The following is an 18,435-nucleotide window of genomic DNA, read 5'->3' as shown; positions in this document are numbered from 1 at the left end:
CTAATAAATTACTTATTACATACAACCCATTATGGGAACTAACTAAAATACTCACATCGATATTCCAACGTTGCCAGCAGGCATACAAACTTACAAACTTACGTGTTTGCATAGCATTAACCAATTTTCAAAAGCTGAAGTAGTTTTTTCTATCCAATTTAATTCTTAAGTTTATTTTTGATAGCAAAATTTAACATTTCATGTAGTGGACTAAGTTCTTTTGCTAACATTTTAATATATATATGGTAATAATTCACCATAATTTATTAATTGAGAGAGTGTTTAGGCCACAGGCCTAAATATATCTCCCCTCCCTCGCAACATAATTTTCTTAGTTATTTTCATTCGTTTACTACCACCCACATATACTTGTGATCACTAATACACACAGGCATGTGTGAGTGGTAGTACGCATGTATCTTAGATTTTACCGCTGTGAGCCCGCGGTATAGCAACTTTGTTGCCGGGAAACCCAACGAAGGAGCTGTATCTCGGGTTCATCGGCTCATGTCGCAAAGAGGCTCCTCCTCTTTTGATCCAGCAGCCAGCAAAGGTACACGTAATCACACGTCCACGTAAGTGCAAATTTTCATAATTATTATTAAATATATCATTTTCCACAACATTTGTTAAACCTTTTCTTAACACTTGTTGTATTTATATAAATAAAAGCACACTGTGAATTCCTTTTTTATTAATACGAAACCTTTTTGGTGTTTTTATTTTCTTCCCCTTTTTTCGCCTTAACTATTATTTAACAAATACGTGGGTGCGCGCCGTTTCCACCACGCATTTGTTCATGGTCCTTACCGCGCCGGTAAAGAGAACCAGTCACACAATTACAGTCCACTCAACTCTCTAGGCATTAAAGCAAGGAAGCATACCAAACTCGTGAGAATACACAGGAAAAACCAAAAATTTCAACAGCAAATATCAGTAATTGTCCATGGTGATACAACTTTCTTGGTGACACCAGCGATTTTATATTCAAAACAACAACAACAGCCAATATACAACAACTGATACATTTTTGGTGGTACCTTTTGGAAACATCCAACAACAAAATTTAATTCACATTCGAGTACTCCGGATCAACGAATTAAAAGGTACGTGGTTTATTCCGTGCGAGGTAGTGTTTTTTTTTTTGTTGTTAACAAATTTTTCAAAATAAATTATAAATTGGTTCTTTCTCATCAAAAAAGTGCAAGTGAGTGTTAGGAGAAAAACTTATATTTCGTGCAAAAATAGGACAAAAGGCGCTTAACGCAGTTATATAAAGTTTGTGCAACACGCCTTATGACTATCCGGAACAATTCCCCACCAGCGGTAAGATTTTCCGGACACAGCTCAAGGTAGCACCACACTGCTCTAAAAGGTTAACATAACCTCAAACACCGCTTTGCGCCACTTTTCTATTTTCACATTTGCAGGATTTATCTGAAAAAATTCATTTAATCGACAGCACAAAATTCCATTTGTTAAGGTTACTTATTCAGAAACCTGTAAATTTAATTTAGGCGCACATTTAATTAAATAAAATTTTTTCTCACATACAAATCACTTGCACTTATTTACACGGGCAATACGTTTGCAATTTAGTTTGGTGCTATAGTACAAAGTGCACTTAGTTACATACACATATATTGTTGTTGTTGTTTGGGTGGCCAATAGGCTTAGTTCTCATACAATTTTTAAAACAAAAAATTGAAAACTTTATTATTCTCACTTGCGGCGAAATATACAAATCAGTTTTTACTGATCTAATTTTGTGATACAAAAGTTCATAGTCCTTGGTTAAATTACCAAAAGTCCAGAACAAGCGTTCATATATTTTTATCTTCACTGACACAATTTTTTCACTAGCCATTACTTATTGGCTTACACAATTTGTTAACACAGCTGCATTAGCACTAATCTTTAACAAATACGTGGGTGCGCGCCGTTGCCACCACGCAATTGGACATTCCCTCAAACTACTAGCTTTCTTGCAAGCTTCGACGCCACTTCACCGAGAAATCTCTCGAACACATTCCTTCATTCCAGTTCATTTTCAATCAGTACTCTCTGCAAAGGCAATTAATTAATTAATATTTCGATACATTTTCATTTAATAATGGATACCTATATACGCCAAGCAGAGGCAGTGACTGAGTTTGAAAATGACTATCATGATATGTCCCCTTCAGACCATACAAAACACACCCTCTTAGTCCAAAAGGAGGAGTTGAAATCGCTATGGGAGAAGGCGAAGCAGACATATGAAGAACTCTTGAGCTCCTCAGAACTGGAGGCAAAAGAGCTGTCGGCTATCAAAAAGAAGCACAAAATTGCATACTTCAGCTTTCTCAAGTGCCAGGCAGCGATGGCTGAACTCTCGGAAAAACTTGAGAAAGCTGAAAAGAAAGAAGAAAGCTCAGGAGACAGGGAATATCGCGTGCGCCTGCCACCGTGTGATACGGACGTTTTCAAGGGAGATTACCTTTCTTGGCCTTCATTTAGAGACATGTTCACTGCTATATATATACGTAACAAAAACCCAGAAGCAGTAGAAAAATTATATTATTTAAACCAAATGACTCAAGGTGAGGCCAAAGAGATAGTTGGGCGATGTCCTTTAACGAAAGACGGTTTCGAAACAGCGTGGAAAAATCTTTGTGACAGATACGAAAATAAACGTATCTTAGTAAACGCCCAATTAAAAACTCTTTTTAGTTTGAAAGCAGTTGAGAATGAATGCGGTAGCTCTATAAAGAAACTGCAACGTGAAATAAATAATTGCATCTCGGCGCTCCAGTGTCATCACATAGACATATCAAACTGGGATGCAATTATAACATATCTATGTTCCACAAAACTGCCAGAAACCACACTGGCACTCTGGGAACAAACAATTGAAGACAAAACGGAAATTTCAAAATGGGCAGATATGGATAGATTCTTATCCAATCGTTTCCAAACCTTAGAAACCGTGACTGATCTGAGAGGGGATACAGTTTCCAAAACCTCAAAGCCACAAGTATCTCGTTTGACAACAGATACATCTGCTAAAAAATTAGGGTCCTATCAGGCAAGTGCAAGTGTAGCCAAACCTACGTGTAAGATGTGCAAAAGTCCTGCACATCGAATTTCAAAGTGTAAAAAGTTCTTACGTTTAACACCCAATAAACGGTTTGAACAAATTAAGAGCAGCCGTGGGTGTATAAACTGCCTTTCTGCTGGCCATTCGGTGACAAAGTGCACCAGTCAAATGAACTGTGCCACATGTCATTTAAGACATCATACGCTGCTTCATATTTCAAATCAGCCAAAACCAACAAATACTTCTGACACTATCGGAGCATCTACCTCACGGGAAGCTCAAATACGACGCAATGCTGAAAGAGAAAACGCTCCGATTCATAATGTGAACTCATGTTTCGCAAACACAAATAAAGGGGTATTACTAGGGACAGCTCAGGTCAATATTCATTTTAATGGTGTTGACTATTCGGCGAGAGCCCTAATAGACTCGGGATCTGAATGCTCATTCATTACCGAGAAACTAAAGCGCAGAATTAATCTGCCATTCAAACACCTGCATGCCCAAGTTTCGGGCATCAATAATACAATGTCTGCACAAGTAAAAGAAGCGTGCAACATACAACTGCGGTCACCAACCGACCCATTAATCGAGATCAATACGATCATGCTGGTTTTACCACAACTGACAGGGAATATTCCAACTTGCCGAATAAATGCAACGACTAGGCAAGCATTCCCTGACTTAGTACTGGCTGACAAACGATTCTTTGTCAATGAGCCAGTCGATCTAATTCTGGGCGGAGACATATACCCCCAAATTATGTTAGGCGGCATTAGGAAAGATGTGCTAAACACATTAATAGCACAGGAAGCGGTGTTCGGCTGGATTTTGACAGGCCGGACAGATGCGGTTGATACAAATAAAACCCTAATTTCATATTTTAACGAGGAAACGTTAGACAAACAACTGGCGGCTTTCTGGGAGATAGAGGAAATTCCAAAAAGAGGAGCATCAATAACGATGACACTTACTGCGAGGAGCTATACAGATCCACAACAGTCCGGAACAACGATGGCAAATACATAGTCTCCTTACCCTTTAGAAAAGAGTTTAACTTAGGCCCCTCATTAAGAGGTGCGTGCTCTCAATTCTATCGCAACTAGACACGACTTTCGAAAAACCCAGTCCTTCAAACGGAATACAATAGAGTTGTATCCGAATATGAAACTTTAGGGCACATGAAACAAATAGGCAATATTTCGCCAGACTCAAATGACTATTACTTCCTACCTCACCATGCTGTTATAAAGGAGGGAAGTACAACGACAAAAGTCAGAGTCGTATTTAATGCATCTTGTCCTACCACTAATGGCAAAAGTCTAAATGATGCCTTATATCCAGGTCCGATTCTTCAATCCGACCTGACAATTCTTATACTACGTTCGCGGCTGTTCAAATACGTATTTAACAGCGACATAGAGAAAATGTATCGCCAAATATGGGTCAATGAAGACCAAACAAAATATCAGCGAATCATATTTCGCAAATTTCGCGAAAACCCAATTAACATTTACGAATTGAAAACAGTAACCTTTGGTGTTAATTGTGCTCCGTATCTTGCGATTCGGACGCTGCACCAACTGGCTGATGACGTGGAGACATCGCATCCAATGGCAGCAGATATCCTGCGAAATTGCATGTACGTTGATGACGTACTTGCCGGTGGACACAGCATCGAAATTGCAATCAAGGCAAGGGACGAGATATCATCGGCAGGTTTCCCATTGCGAAAATGGACGTCCAAATGCAAGAAAATTCTACAGGGTATACCGAAGCAACACTTATTAAGCGAGGATTTTCTTGAGTTTGAAGACACCAGCATGGTAAAAACACTCGGTATCAGATGGAACGCTCATTTCGACTACTTCTACTTTGCAGCGAAACCATTTGATAATAACCCTACTGTAACAAAAAGGTCAATACTGTCTGCGATAGCAAAACTTTTCGACCCTCTTGGCTGGCTGGCACCAGTCGTAATTGTAGCCAAAATTATAATGCAAAATATTTGGTTGGAAGGCACGGGTTGGGACGAAGAAGTATCACCAACTACTCTAGATCGTTGGACCGCATTTATGAAAATTACGGAAAAATCAACGATATCCGCATACCGCGATGGGTTCATTTTACCCCAAAGGACAGCGTCGAAATACACGGATTCAGCGATGCTTCGGAAAAAGCATATGCCGCCACTGTTTTCCTGAGGGTACAAACGAAGGATCAAGTCTTCACCAACTTGCTGATGGCCAAGACGAGAGTAGCCCCGGTCAAAATTATATCATTGCCACGATTGGAACTCTGCGGCGCAGTCCTACTTGCAGAAATGATAGAGTCGGCCATATAAAATATGCAACTTTCCAATATTAAAGTAACCCTTTGGACAAATTCGACTATAGTACTGGCATGGATCCGAAAACCACCATGTTCGTGGTCAACGTTTGTGGCACATCGAATAACGAAAATCATCGACAAAGTTGGAGACAAAGTATGGCGGCGTGTAGACTCTGCGTCAAGCCCTGCAGATTTGGCGAGCAGAGGCCTCCTCGCTTCGGATCTAATCGACAATTCTTTGTGGTGGGAGGGACTTTCTTGGTTACAAGAAGACAGCGAAAATTGGCCAACACAAGAAGAAGATTACAACACGAATATCGAAGAAATGAGGGTGAAAGTTCATGCAACATCGGTCAAAAACAACTTTGATCTTCTGGATAGGTTTTCCGATTTACCAAGGGCTTTGCGGGTTATATCCTATATTCTTCGGTTTTTCCAGAATACGCACCCAACAACTAAAGCCTCCTTTAAAAGGGATTCTCATTCGATAGCCTCTGACGAAATAGAAAAAACAGCACTAAGATTGATAACAGTATGCCAAAGGCAACATTATCAAGAAGAGTACGCAAATTTGAAGTCAGGAAAACTAACAAATGGCAAGAGTGAGATTTTACCCCTGAATCCATATATAGACGAAGAAGGCATCATTCGAACTGGGGGGCGGACTGGGGCATCCAAAGACATGTCTCATAACGAAAGTCATCACATTATCCTTCCTTACACTTGCAGGTTATCCAGACTTATAATTCAATCCTCTCATGAGACCACCCTGCATGGAGGAAACCAGCTGAAGCTACGTCATATCCGCACTCAGTACTGGATCCCACGCGTCACATGGGAGGTTTGAAGGAAGCGGGGGTAAAAAGTTTTAAGACCCACTTTAAAAAGATCGCGTCCGATCATAAATATACTCTCGAAGAGTTTACAACCCTCTTATGTCGAATTGAGGCCTGCCTCAACTCGAGACCTCTAAGTCCCTCATCCAACGACCCTTCCGACCAGGAGCCGCTTACTCCAGGCCATTTTCTCGTAGGTGGGCATCGTTTAGCTCCACCTGAACTCGACTGTAGTGAAAACCCTGCCTCCATTGTAAACCGATGGTAAAAGATGAAAGCCCTTCATCAGACCTTTTGCAAAAGATGGAAATCGGAATATCTCACCGAAATCCAGAAAAGGTATAAATGGAAACATCCACAATCCAACCTAAAACCCGGGGACCTAGTCGTCATAAAAGAGGATAACCTGCAACCAAACGAGTGGAGAATGGGGGAATCGTCAACACACATCCAGGTTCCGATAACCGTGTACGTGTTGTTGACGTCAATACAATTAAGGGACAAATTAGCAGACCAATCGCGAAACTGGTACTACTTCCACCCAACGACAACGAAAATGAACTTTAATAGCCCATACTGCTTTATCCAATAACCCAGCTCTCGTTCACTCCGAACGAGGCCAACACACAAATAACCCAGCTCTCGTTCACCCCGAACGAGGCCAACAAACCAATAACCTAGCTCTCGTTCCCCAGAACGAGGCCAACAGAACCCTAACTCAGATTCATTATCTGCCACAGAATCCGCAATCAAATCCCCCATATATCATATCCCACATGAACTAAGCTTCCAAATTTAAAGGTATTTTCGAGTAAGAAACTAATGTATCGTCGGGAGGAAAATGTACATTAAATGTGATTATTCTTAAATAATCACTTATGATTCATATTTCGAACGTTTACTGGGTATAACCCAAATTATTTGCAAAAAGGCAGTGGTATGTTGACACTAGCATCTGCCTTTTTATAATTACCGCTGAGCATACTTTCAAAAACAGTGGAAGTGCTGGAGGGTACAAATTTATGACCTCCAACAGGTTTGGCATTTACTTCTTCACCAATAATAAAACTGAAATCAACTGATGAGGAATCTTAGGTTATGCCAATCTTCAATGTTAGATTGTGCTGAATTGCCTAGAAAGCGTATTACGTGTTGTGAAATTTCTGGTTTTCTTTTGTGTTGATGGTGGGATTTTATTGTCAATGTAACAAATGACAATCAAATCCCACAAATTTTTTATTGTCAATGTAACAAACGACAATCAAAAATTAATTATTTGCAATAATTTACGAAAATAGAAGAACACCATAAATAACAAAGATTTAATTTTTTTGCTGCATTTGCAATAAAGGATAATAGGCTTTGCTTGATTAGGCACAACACCTACATATGAGTAGTTGCATGCAGTTTACTTTGATTGCCCTAATGGTTAAGGAGGAAACGGCTGCTATCCATTTTAGCTACTTTTTTAAAAGCGTAATAATTGCTTGGGGTTGTTAACTGAGGTTCGCTTAATGAAGCGAGTGGCTCGGTATCTTTCATTTCAAACAAAATTACCCAATTAATGGTGCATAAAGCGCATGTGGTTTCCTTTATTTACAGAAGAAACTAGTATCCGAAGTCAACATCCTTTTTTTCTAGTGTGGGGGATTTTCAACATTGTGAATACATACAAGTGGCGAATGTTTGATAAAAACGTTCACAACAGTAAACAGCCTCGATCACCTCCTCAATCGCTGTTCGAGTACTTGAATCATCTGCTCAATGGTCCTTTTCAACCATTTTGTAGACGATTGGTATATTGCATTAGTTGCATATTCTTAACATGTTTGCATAATTAATCAATTAACTTGATTTTCAAAAATGAATATTAATATTTAGTCTGATTTTCTGTATACACATTTAAAAGAAATGCTGAGTTAAAACATAAATGTTCAATTTATGGCAATGGAGGGATAGGAAGATTTTTCACTAGTATGTATTCCCAATGGTTTTCAATTTTCTGTTACATATACATACATTAATAAACCACTCACCGATCTAATACAGAAATGGGAACCGCATTTTTAAAGTTCACCCAACTCAAAGGTGTAGTACTTCCCTTCTTTAGCGGTAATTGTCTTTGTTCGTTTTGGAAGATTGACCACACTTTTTTAAGCCGGCATGGACATGGAAATTTGATGCCATACAAGGGCCTATTGACAAAGTACCTTTAACAAGATTTAATTGTAAAACATCACAAATAACTTCATGTTTTTCAAAACACGTACCTGATATATTTTTCTTGCGAGTAAAAAAAAAAAAAAAAGGTAATAACCGTCTGTGTATCATTCCACGTTGCTGACTTGCAATGGATTATGGTGAATCCAATCAACATACAGCCGCAATTAATGTTTTTACAGATTCTTTCGATGTCTCGTAGAGTGGCCATTACAAATTGGCCATTTACAATTGGCCGTGGCCATTACAAATTTCCAGCACAAACCATTTTTCCAAAAGCCTTAAACAATTTCATACTGAATCAGTTGAGACGCTTACGGTATAAAACGTGCCCTCCATAGAGGTTAATTTTTCCTTTAGGTTTAATTTTAAGTATAGCGTGACTTCATCGACGTGCCAACCTAAACTATAAAATTCCAATATAAATAAGCTGGCTTTTTTCTTCATAATACTAATTTGCATATTACAAAGGGATTAAATAGCTCATAACCAGGTTGCTTATAACCAAATAAGAAAACTTTCGGCTATCAGCTGTACAAACGATGAAAATCTTAGCGTAATTTTGAATAAATGTGTGTTAATTGCGGCAACTACATCGAGAGTGAAATTGTCGTACTATCATCATTTATATTGTCTTCATCTAATGTAGGCATTCGCAGAAAAGTATCACTACAGCTATCGAAAAATTATGAATGACAATGGTATTACTTCACCGCGTGGTTTTCGTGGATTTGTGAAAATAATCCCTGTTAAAGGAAAGGAAAGTTTTGCTGAAATATAAGAAGTTAACTCAAAATTGATTTATTGCGCAGATAAATACACAATTTTTTAGCCGACCTGCAAACAGACCGTGCTCGGTACAAGTTGTAAGGTGAGATTTGTATACACAATATGGGAAATTCCGACTCAAAATTGAACCTCCGCAAAGCAAGTGTACAACTAACGCAAACACATCAAAAATTGATGACACCGACGAACAGTTCTGGGATCAATTTTGGTATGGACATCAAACATCATTGGAAGATGTATTCGCATTGGTCACATCAGCAGAAATACGAAATATACGTAACGAAAATCCAGCCATTTTGGCGACTCTCTGTTACAAGGCCGTCGAAAAGTTGGCATTGACCGTGGATAATAGTTGTCGCACTCAAATGGAACAACAATTTGTGCTGAATTGCATACGTTTACTAATACGTATATTACCATATATTTTTGAAGATGAGAAGTGGCGTGAATCCTTTTGGAGTAGCCTGCCTACACGTAATACGCCCACATCTACCGATGTGGGAGATATATTACGTGAAGATTCGCCATGTCTAACGAGCCCGCAACAGCCAGTACCATTAGCGCAATCATTGATAAATGCATTATGTGATCTGCTATTTTGTCCTGATTTTACGGTTACTGCTACAAGACGCGCCGGCCCTGATAAGGCCGAGGAATTGGCGAATATTGATAGCTGTGAATACATTTGGGAGGCGGGTGTGGGTTTTGCCAACTCACCACCCAAAAACGCCAATATGGAAAAGAAACGCACTGAAATATTAAAGCTTTTGCTGATGTGTTTTTCTGAAACAATTTATTGTTTAACGGTTGAGCCAAATAGATGGATAGCATATTTCCCTTCAGCGGAGAATCGACATGCTTTGCCACTGTTCACATCACCATTAAATACAGTATGCGCTTATGATCCAGTAGGATTCGGTGTACCCTACAATCAGCTGTTGTTTGAGAATACCACTGAACCGTTGGTAGAAGCTTGTCCACAAATTTTGATTGTAACATTAGATCATGATATGGTTATACATCAACAGCAACAACTGGAATTGCGCCGTCAGTCGCAAACATCCAATCCAGCTGCCTCTTCAAATTCTTATGATGATGGCTTTGGCGATAATTTATTCATTAATTATCTATCGCGTGTACATCGTGATGAAGATTTTCATTTCATACTTAAAGTCATAATACGTGTGTTGAATAATCCGCTACTACAAAATTACTTACCAAACTCGACGAAACGTTTGCATTGTCATCAGGAGCTCTTAATACTTTTTTGGAAAGTATGCGATTTTAATAAGAAATTCTTCTATTTTTTGCTGAAAAGCTCTGATGTGCTAGATGTACTCACACCAATACTTTATCATTCGAATTATTCGCGCAGATCAATCGCGTGTTGGACTGATGTATATCGATGTATTCATACTCCTGCTATTATCGGGTGAACGCATTTTTGGCGTGCGTCTCAACAAACCCTACACCGCAACGGTGCCCATGGACATACCCGTATTCACCGGCACACATGCTGATCTACTCATAACTGTTTTCCACAAAATTATTGCTACTGGTCATCAACGTCTACAGCCGCTCTTCGATTGCCTACTCACTATACTTGTGAATGTTTCACCTTATTTAAAAACGCTGTCTATGGTTGCAAGTGTAAAGTTGCTGCATTTACTTGAAGCTTTTAGCACTCCTTGGTTTCTTCTATCTGCACCTAACAATCACCATTTGGTCTTTTTTCTTTTGGAAATTTTTAATGACTTCAATATCAATAAACCAATTTCATAAGCTCCAAATTATCCGTTTGCATACAGTTGAGTTTTTTTTTTTTTTTTTTTATACAGTTGACCACCTCAGGAAATCGCTAAAACTTCGCTTCCCAGCTTTATGAAAAACCATGGAATAAAACCTGAAAATAAAAATACAAAATTAGTTAATACAAAGTAAGATTACGCAGTTTAGTATCTGTACTCACCGCGTGTTTTATATGAATGACATTTTTTTTCATTCAGGAAGTGAGAATTTGTAGAAAGCGTCATAATCTTAATGTCTGACTGTCAATGATTATTGCAATACAAACGTTAGGCCTCATGCGCAAGCATCTCGCGCACTACACGTCACGCACTACATGCCGCACTACACGTCACACACTATATGCCGCACTACACGTCACGCACCAAATGCCGCACGAAATATCGCGCACAACACGCCACACATGTCGCGTATTACATATCTCCATCAATCATTCATGTGGTCGAGATTTAAAATACTTAATTCCACGAATCTCAACATTATCGACAATACACGTCAAAAATAATGTCGAATGGTGGAAGTGCAACTCTGTAATACCTTTTCAGCCAGGTTTCTAACCGTTCCGTGTGGTGGCAGGCCACTTGTTGTGAAAACAAAGTTCACCACAAACCAAAAATAAATTTTAGGACTAATTCGGTGACATCTACCGACATAAATCAAATTATAAAATGTACTAAAGGCGCTAAAGCAACAGCCACATCGCTTGGATGCGTGCTAAATACGTTTTTTCTTCCTTTCTTTGCGCGCATAAGTATTTACTTATGGCCTTTAATTTTTATTTCAATTAAATTTTATTTCAATAAAATGTTTTTTTTTCTTCTGCGAAAATATATTAGAGATATTTTTTTTTTTGATTACGCCACCCAAAAAACATTCCGCCAACCTCAATTTGGACATGATCAATGATACCAATATTCTTTCAGATCATGACCCGTTACCAAACCTTATTGGCCAAGTCAGAGGGAGGCGCAAAGCGTTTCGACGTTGCTTGCCAGCTCTGCGGCAGGGATCATAGCCTTAGGATCTGTGCCGAATATCGAAAAAAATCCCCAGAAGAGAGGTTGCGGGCATTACTTCTGCATAAGTAATAAGTACAGTCCAAACTGTCTGTCGCCTTTCCACCGCGTGGACAAATGTAACAGCAAGTATCGCTGCAGGAGGTGCCAAGAGAAGCACCACACCACGCTTCATTTAGATGAGCGTCGACCGGTAAGCGACGAGACGACCACAAACGGCGAAGACAACACGTCCGACGATGCGTTGTCGATCAACCTCTCGGGGCCGGCTAAATCCTGGGCTCAGCAGGTGGAGAAAGAGGAAATGCAGGAAGAAAGAGCGAAAATGGAGGAAGAGCGAGCAAAAACGGAGACAAGACCGTCAATGGTAAATCATGGGATGCGCAGTTTCCGGCCGCTGTTACAGCATGAAAGAAGCGCGGCGAAAGCAAACAAACTTCGAAGCCAACAAAATAATTGGCGGCACCGTGAGGTTGGACCCCATCGTAACTCAGCTAAATCGTCCAAACTCGCAAGGCAGCAACGGCGAAAGAAATCGACGCCATACTCTCTTGAAGCCCAAAGTACAATGAAGCTAACGCGCGACACGCCGGAAGGCTTCCGGACAGGGGGGCTGCTCCAGGCTACACCATCGCCCATCATGCGGCCTTTCGTGCCCATTGCGCCGACGGCCATAGTACGAATGGAATCGCGTGGGCATTTACACCTGGTTCGGGCCATTATTGATCCCTGTGCCACCAGCACGATCGTCGATGCGGAGCTACAATTGGAGCGCCAAGGGCATGGACAATGCACCCTCATACTGCGCGGCAAATTCGGAGCGTCGACACACATAACAACCCAAGCAGCCGTCGTCGAAAGCCATTTCCGTTTGAGTCCACCGTCCAATGTGGACCCCAAGATTGCCGCGCCCTTTGAGTTCAAGCGGCTGGCAGATCCGCAATTCTACCGCTCATCACCGATACGGCTTACACTCGGCGCTGACATTTACGCCGAAATGATGGTGAGCGGTACACCGGCATCGACAGTTGGCGGTCTCCTAACCCAACCGACCGTGTTCGGGTTGGTGGTCTCGGGAGCCTGCCAAAAATAAATATCCGACTTTCACGCCTCACACATGCGCCATCTTATATATATTTAAGTAAATATGCACGGAATTTAAAACCACGTACGTATATCTAATAACTTCTTTTCTTTTTCCACAGGAGAGCGAAATGTGAGGTCAACCATCTGGCGTGCAGTGCTTGCAGTCCGCATCTGCACTGCCTTCTTCCATTACACCGCCTTATTGGACGTGCGATCACGTGGCATCCTTTTATTAATGTTTTCTTTGTTGCTTACGGCAAGGGGGCCGGTATGTTTAGGCCACAGGCCTAAATATATCTCCCCTCCCTCGTAACATAATTTTCTTAGTTATTTTCATTCGTTTACTACCACCCACATATGCTTGTGATCACTAATACACACAGGCATGTGTGAGTCGTAGTACGCATGTATCTTAGATTTTACCGCTGTGAGCCCGCGGTATAGCAACTTTATTGCCGGGAAACCCAACGAAGGAGCTGTATCTCGGGTTCATCGGATCATGTCGCAAAGAGGCTCGTCCTCTTTTGATCCAGCAGCCAGCAAAGGTACACGTAATCACACGTCCACGTAAGTGCAAATTTTCATAATTATTATTACATATATCATTTTCCACAACATTTGTTAAACATTTTCTTAACACTTGTTGTATTTATATAAATAAAAGCACACTGTGAATTCCTTTTTTATTAAACCTTTTTGGTGTTTTTATTTTCTTCCCCTTTTTTCGCCTTAACTATTATTTAACAAATACGTGGGTGCGCGCCGTTGCCACCACGCATTTGTTCAGAGTGGTTTTTCAAAATTAGAAATTATTTCAACTCGTTCAGAAGAAGGCGTGATTACTTCACTAGAAATTTCATAACTTAGAAAGTCCAATTTTTCAACTCCGAAAATACAATTTGTAGTGTGAAGTTCCATTTCGGAACTTCTTCAAAAAATTGTTATTGTGCGCACTCTAATGCACGCACGCTCCACTCAAACACCAAAAACACGTATTTTGTAGATTTAGTTTTACTTAGTCTTTATTTAAGTAGCTTTAGTAAATATTATTTATCAAATTTAGTTTCTGTAGTATACTAAGTAGTTTTTAGTTACTTTCAAAACTTAGTTAGTTCTTAGTTTGTATAATATTTTATTTTTACGTTTTTGCTTGCACACACTTCGTTCAACATTTTTTAATAATGGCCGCCTTTTCTTTTTCCGACCTCCCCGTTTCCAACTTGTTTCAACACCTGTTGTCCATTCACAATCGACAACAGGGTTGCACCAAGTGGGAAGGGTGAGATCATAAGGCTGCTGTTACACCATCCCCCTTTTCGAAAAAAAGTTTGAAGTCGACAAGTTGATCAGGGTTGTCGGCCTCAACCTTTTTTGGGTGGTTTTTACATTCATCCCTATTGAAAAAAAATGAGGAAAATTTTGAACTTTTGCGGCAAATATACCTAGGCTAACTTGGCTAATTTAACTAATTACATTTATTTGTATTTTAACCTACATATTTACTTATCTAAATATTAGTAGTTTATATATTTTTGTTTGGGGTTTTTTGTAAGTTATCTTAGTTGACTTAGTTACATCTATTTGTACCTGAAGCCTACATATGTACATATATTAATATTAGTAGTTTATATGTATTTTTGTTGTTGTTGTTTTTTTTTTTTTTTTTTTGTAATTCAAAATTTCATTTTTGTGGATTTCTTTAGATGTATTAGCTTATGCGTACGTTTTATTTTTATTTAAATTTGCTTTTACTTAATTAAGTAAGGTTTTAAAGTATAATAAATTTCGGTTTAAATTTGCTTTATTAGCGTAATGAAATAATAAAAATCTTTTTTGACTATCTCAAAATGAAATTGGGTACATCCGATTGTATTTATCTAGGCACTCCTCTTATGCGGTTTTTATGTACCGTTTTGTATTTTTTACTTTCGTTATCAAAAATGGTTACATTTACACCGTCTATATTTGTTACTAAATATGGACCCTGATATATGTTTTTATGTTTTTCCCGTGGTTCTTTTTGAACTAAACCCTTATCGTTTATGTTTACTATTATTGGTTGTGCATTTTTGTCATATGCATCTTTATTCCTTATTTTGTGTTTTTCTACTAACTCTTTAGCCTAGGCGTGGCATTTTTGCATTCGGTACTTTACTTCTTTTGAGTAATTTTCGATATTATAAATTGATTCAATTCTTTCGTTCTTTAGCTCAGATGGCACAATGGCCTTTTTACCAAAAATTAGTTCAAAAGGAGTAAGTTTATTATCGAATACCGTATTTGGCGTTGTGTTATGCCAAAACGTAAAATATCTCAAAAATGTATCCCAATCATCAAAGGAATCATCTAAGTACGCACGTAGGTACTCGTTAAAAACTCTATGGTTTCTTTCGACAGTTCCTACGGTTTCGTGGTATGGTGTAGAAAAGTTGTGATCAATATTTAATAAACTGGTTAGATTTGCAAAAATTTCATTTTTGAATTCAGTGCCTAAATCTGATTTAATGGATTTCATAGCACCGTATATTAAAATAAAGCCTTCGAATAGTGCTGACGCGATGGTTTTTACACTTTTATCAGGTATTGATATTGTAACTAAGTATTTCGTCAGATCGCAGATTATGGTAAGCGCGAACTTATTACCATATCTCGATTCTGGCAATGGGCCTATGGTATCAATTACGACAATGTCAAAAGGTTTATTAGGAGTAGGAGTTAGAACGAGTTCTTCTTTATTTCCTATTTTGACTTTGTTCAGAAGACATTTTTCACATTTCCTAACATAACTAGCTATGTTTTTTTTCATGTTTTTCCAGTAAAATTTATTTCGTAATTTGGCGTACAATTTTTTCGTTCCACAGTGACCTCCAGTGATGGGATCATTGTGATAAATTGCTAATAATTTTGATTTTTGTTCCTGATCAGTGATTGTTTCAATTGGATCCTTTAAAATAATTTTTAAAAGTTGTAAAACCTTATTTCCTCTTTCTTTAAAATTTGTAATTGTAATGTATTTGAAAATTAAATCGTTTTTTGGCCATTCTATTTCCTTAATATTAAGTTTTCCGGCTTCTTTTTCTAGCCTCGAAAGTAAAGTATCGAAATTCTTTATTTCGTTAGAAAATTCATAATCAAGTAAAATTGTTCTTTTATGCTTTATATGCGCGCATATTCTTAAAAATTGTTTATTGTTTTTATCATGAAATATTTCTGATCTAATACGAGGAATTTTTTTTGAAAAGTTATGAGTGAATTTATCATACACGTTTAATGTTTGTATATTTTCACATAAGTCTATATTTCCGGTAGAACTACATTTATCTTTTTTCTTACTCATAGCCCTAGTCTGAACTGCAAATATATTTTTGGTTGATTCTTTTATTTCGCCAATGGTTATACGAGAAAGTGCATCAGCTCCTACATTTGATTTTCCCTTTATGTGCTCTATTGTGAAATTGTATTCTGCAAACTGAAGTCTAATTCTAGAAAGTTTTGAAGATGGGTCTTTCATAGTGAATAGATAGACTAATGGCCTATGATCTGATTTTACAATAAAGTGATTTCCATAAACGTATGGTCTGAATTGTTTAATGGCAAAATAAATGGCTAATAGTTCTAACTCAATGATGGCTTTCTTTTGTTCTGCCTCATTAAAAGATTTTGACGCAAAACATATGGGTAAATCGCTGTCTTGATGTTCTTGGTTGAGTATTGCTCCACATCCCGTCTTAGAAACGTCTACTGTAATGGTAAACTGTTTGGAAAAATCTGGGTATTGTAATATCGTTGGTGACATTAGGGATGCTCTTAGTGCATCAAAGGCTTTATCGCATGCCTCGTCCCAGTTAAATTCTACTCTTTTTCTATTCAGGCTATTCAGAAGTGCTACCAGAGATGCAAAATTTGGAATAAAGCGTCTGTAGTAGTTGGCAAAAGCTACAAACCGTCTTACAGCGTCCTTGTCTGTTGGCTTAGTATAGTTACGAATTGCGTCTATTTTATATTCGTCTGGTGACAGACCTTCAGCTGAGCATTTGTGTCTTAGAAAATTACATTTATTTGGATTGAGTTTAAGGTTGAATGATCTACAAGTATTGAATACTTTAGACAAATCTTTAATGTGATGGGATTCGCTACAGCCGATGACTATAATGTCATCTACATAAAGAAAAGCTACATTAGGTGGTATTCCTGAAAATGCGATGGTCATCATCCTAGAAAACGAATTTGGTGCAATGTTCAAACCAAATGGCAATACCTTCCATCGATACGCTCCGCGATCAGTAGAAAATGAGGTTATACCGCGTGAATCTACGTGTAATGGTATTTGGTGAAATCCAGAAAAAAGGTCTAAGGTTGAGAAAAATTTTGCTCTGCCAAGATTGTCTAAAATATCATCGATTCGTGCTAATGGAAATTTGTCTGCTATTAGCTTCTTGTTAACTGCGCGAAAGTCAACACACATTCGGTATGCTTTTTTGCCATTTATTTTCTTTTTAGGAACTAAGATAAGAGGACTGTTGTAGTTAGAATAGCTTTCTTCTATTAAATCATTTTCTAATAATTTTGTAACTTTTCTGTTAATTTGTTCCCGCTGCGAATAGGGTAGATGATAATTCTTTATATACACTGGTTCGTTGTCAGTTAATCGCAATTTCTGCTCATAAAAATTATTTAACGTCATTTTATCGTTGTCAAGCGCGAATATGTCAGCATATTGTATGCATACATCTAAAAGTTCAGATGGTGCATCTTTTGGAATTTGATCTTTTAAAATCGAAGTTATTTCGTTAATTCGCTTCTCATCTGACTTAGTTTTGTCGATTACATAGACGTGATAATTTGATAAGTTTTCTTCTTTAATAGAATTTTAGTGTACGAATTGTACATCACTTGTGGTATTGATTAATTTTATGACTGGATTATTGGAATTTGTAATACATCTTGCGGTAAATACGCCTTTTTGTATTTCTTGAGATTCAACGAAAAGTGGAGTTTTTGAGTGACCTAAGTCGAAAATTCGAAAAACTTCGCATCTTGGTGGTATAATACACATATCTCTTTCTGTTCCGTGTAGGATTGGCATAATGACTTTTTCTTTGTTTGCCCAGAATGAGATGCTACTATTTGAGTAATTTATTACACATTTGTTATGATGAAGAAAATCTTTACCTAGTATACCGTCTGATGGGATATTGAAGTCATCGTTTACCACATGTAAGCTATGTTCGACTAGATTTTTAGAAAAATTTAGGTCTATGTTTATTTTACC

General features: G+C 38.2%; 1 protein-coding gene and 1 pseudogene across 1 annotated transcript in view; both read left to right on the top strand.

Annotated features, from left to right (window-relative positions):
• Positions 1-18,435, top strand: part of Ptp52F (Protein tyrosine phosphatase 52F) — a 2,268,497-nt gene that overhangs the window by 1,354,547 nt on the left and 895,515 nt on the right. The gene's annotated exons all lie outside the window — the stretch shown is intronic.
• LOC137247318 (protein HID1 pseudogene) lies at positions 9,358-11,037 on the top strand (annotated as a pseudogene).

Source organism: Eurosta solidaginis, chromosome 3 (genome assembly GCF_040869045.1).
Source record: "Eurosta solidaginis isolate ZX-2024a chromosome 3, ASM4086904v1, whole genome shotgun sequence".
Lineage (NCBI taxonomy): Eukaryota > Metazoa > Arthropoda > Insecta > Diptera > Tephritidae > Eurosta > Eurosta solidaginis.
Note: the sequence above shows the minus strand (reverse complement) of the source record. Positions and strands in the feature narration are given on the sequence as shown.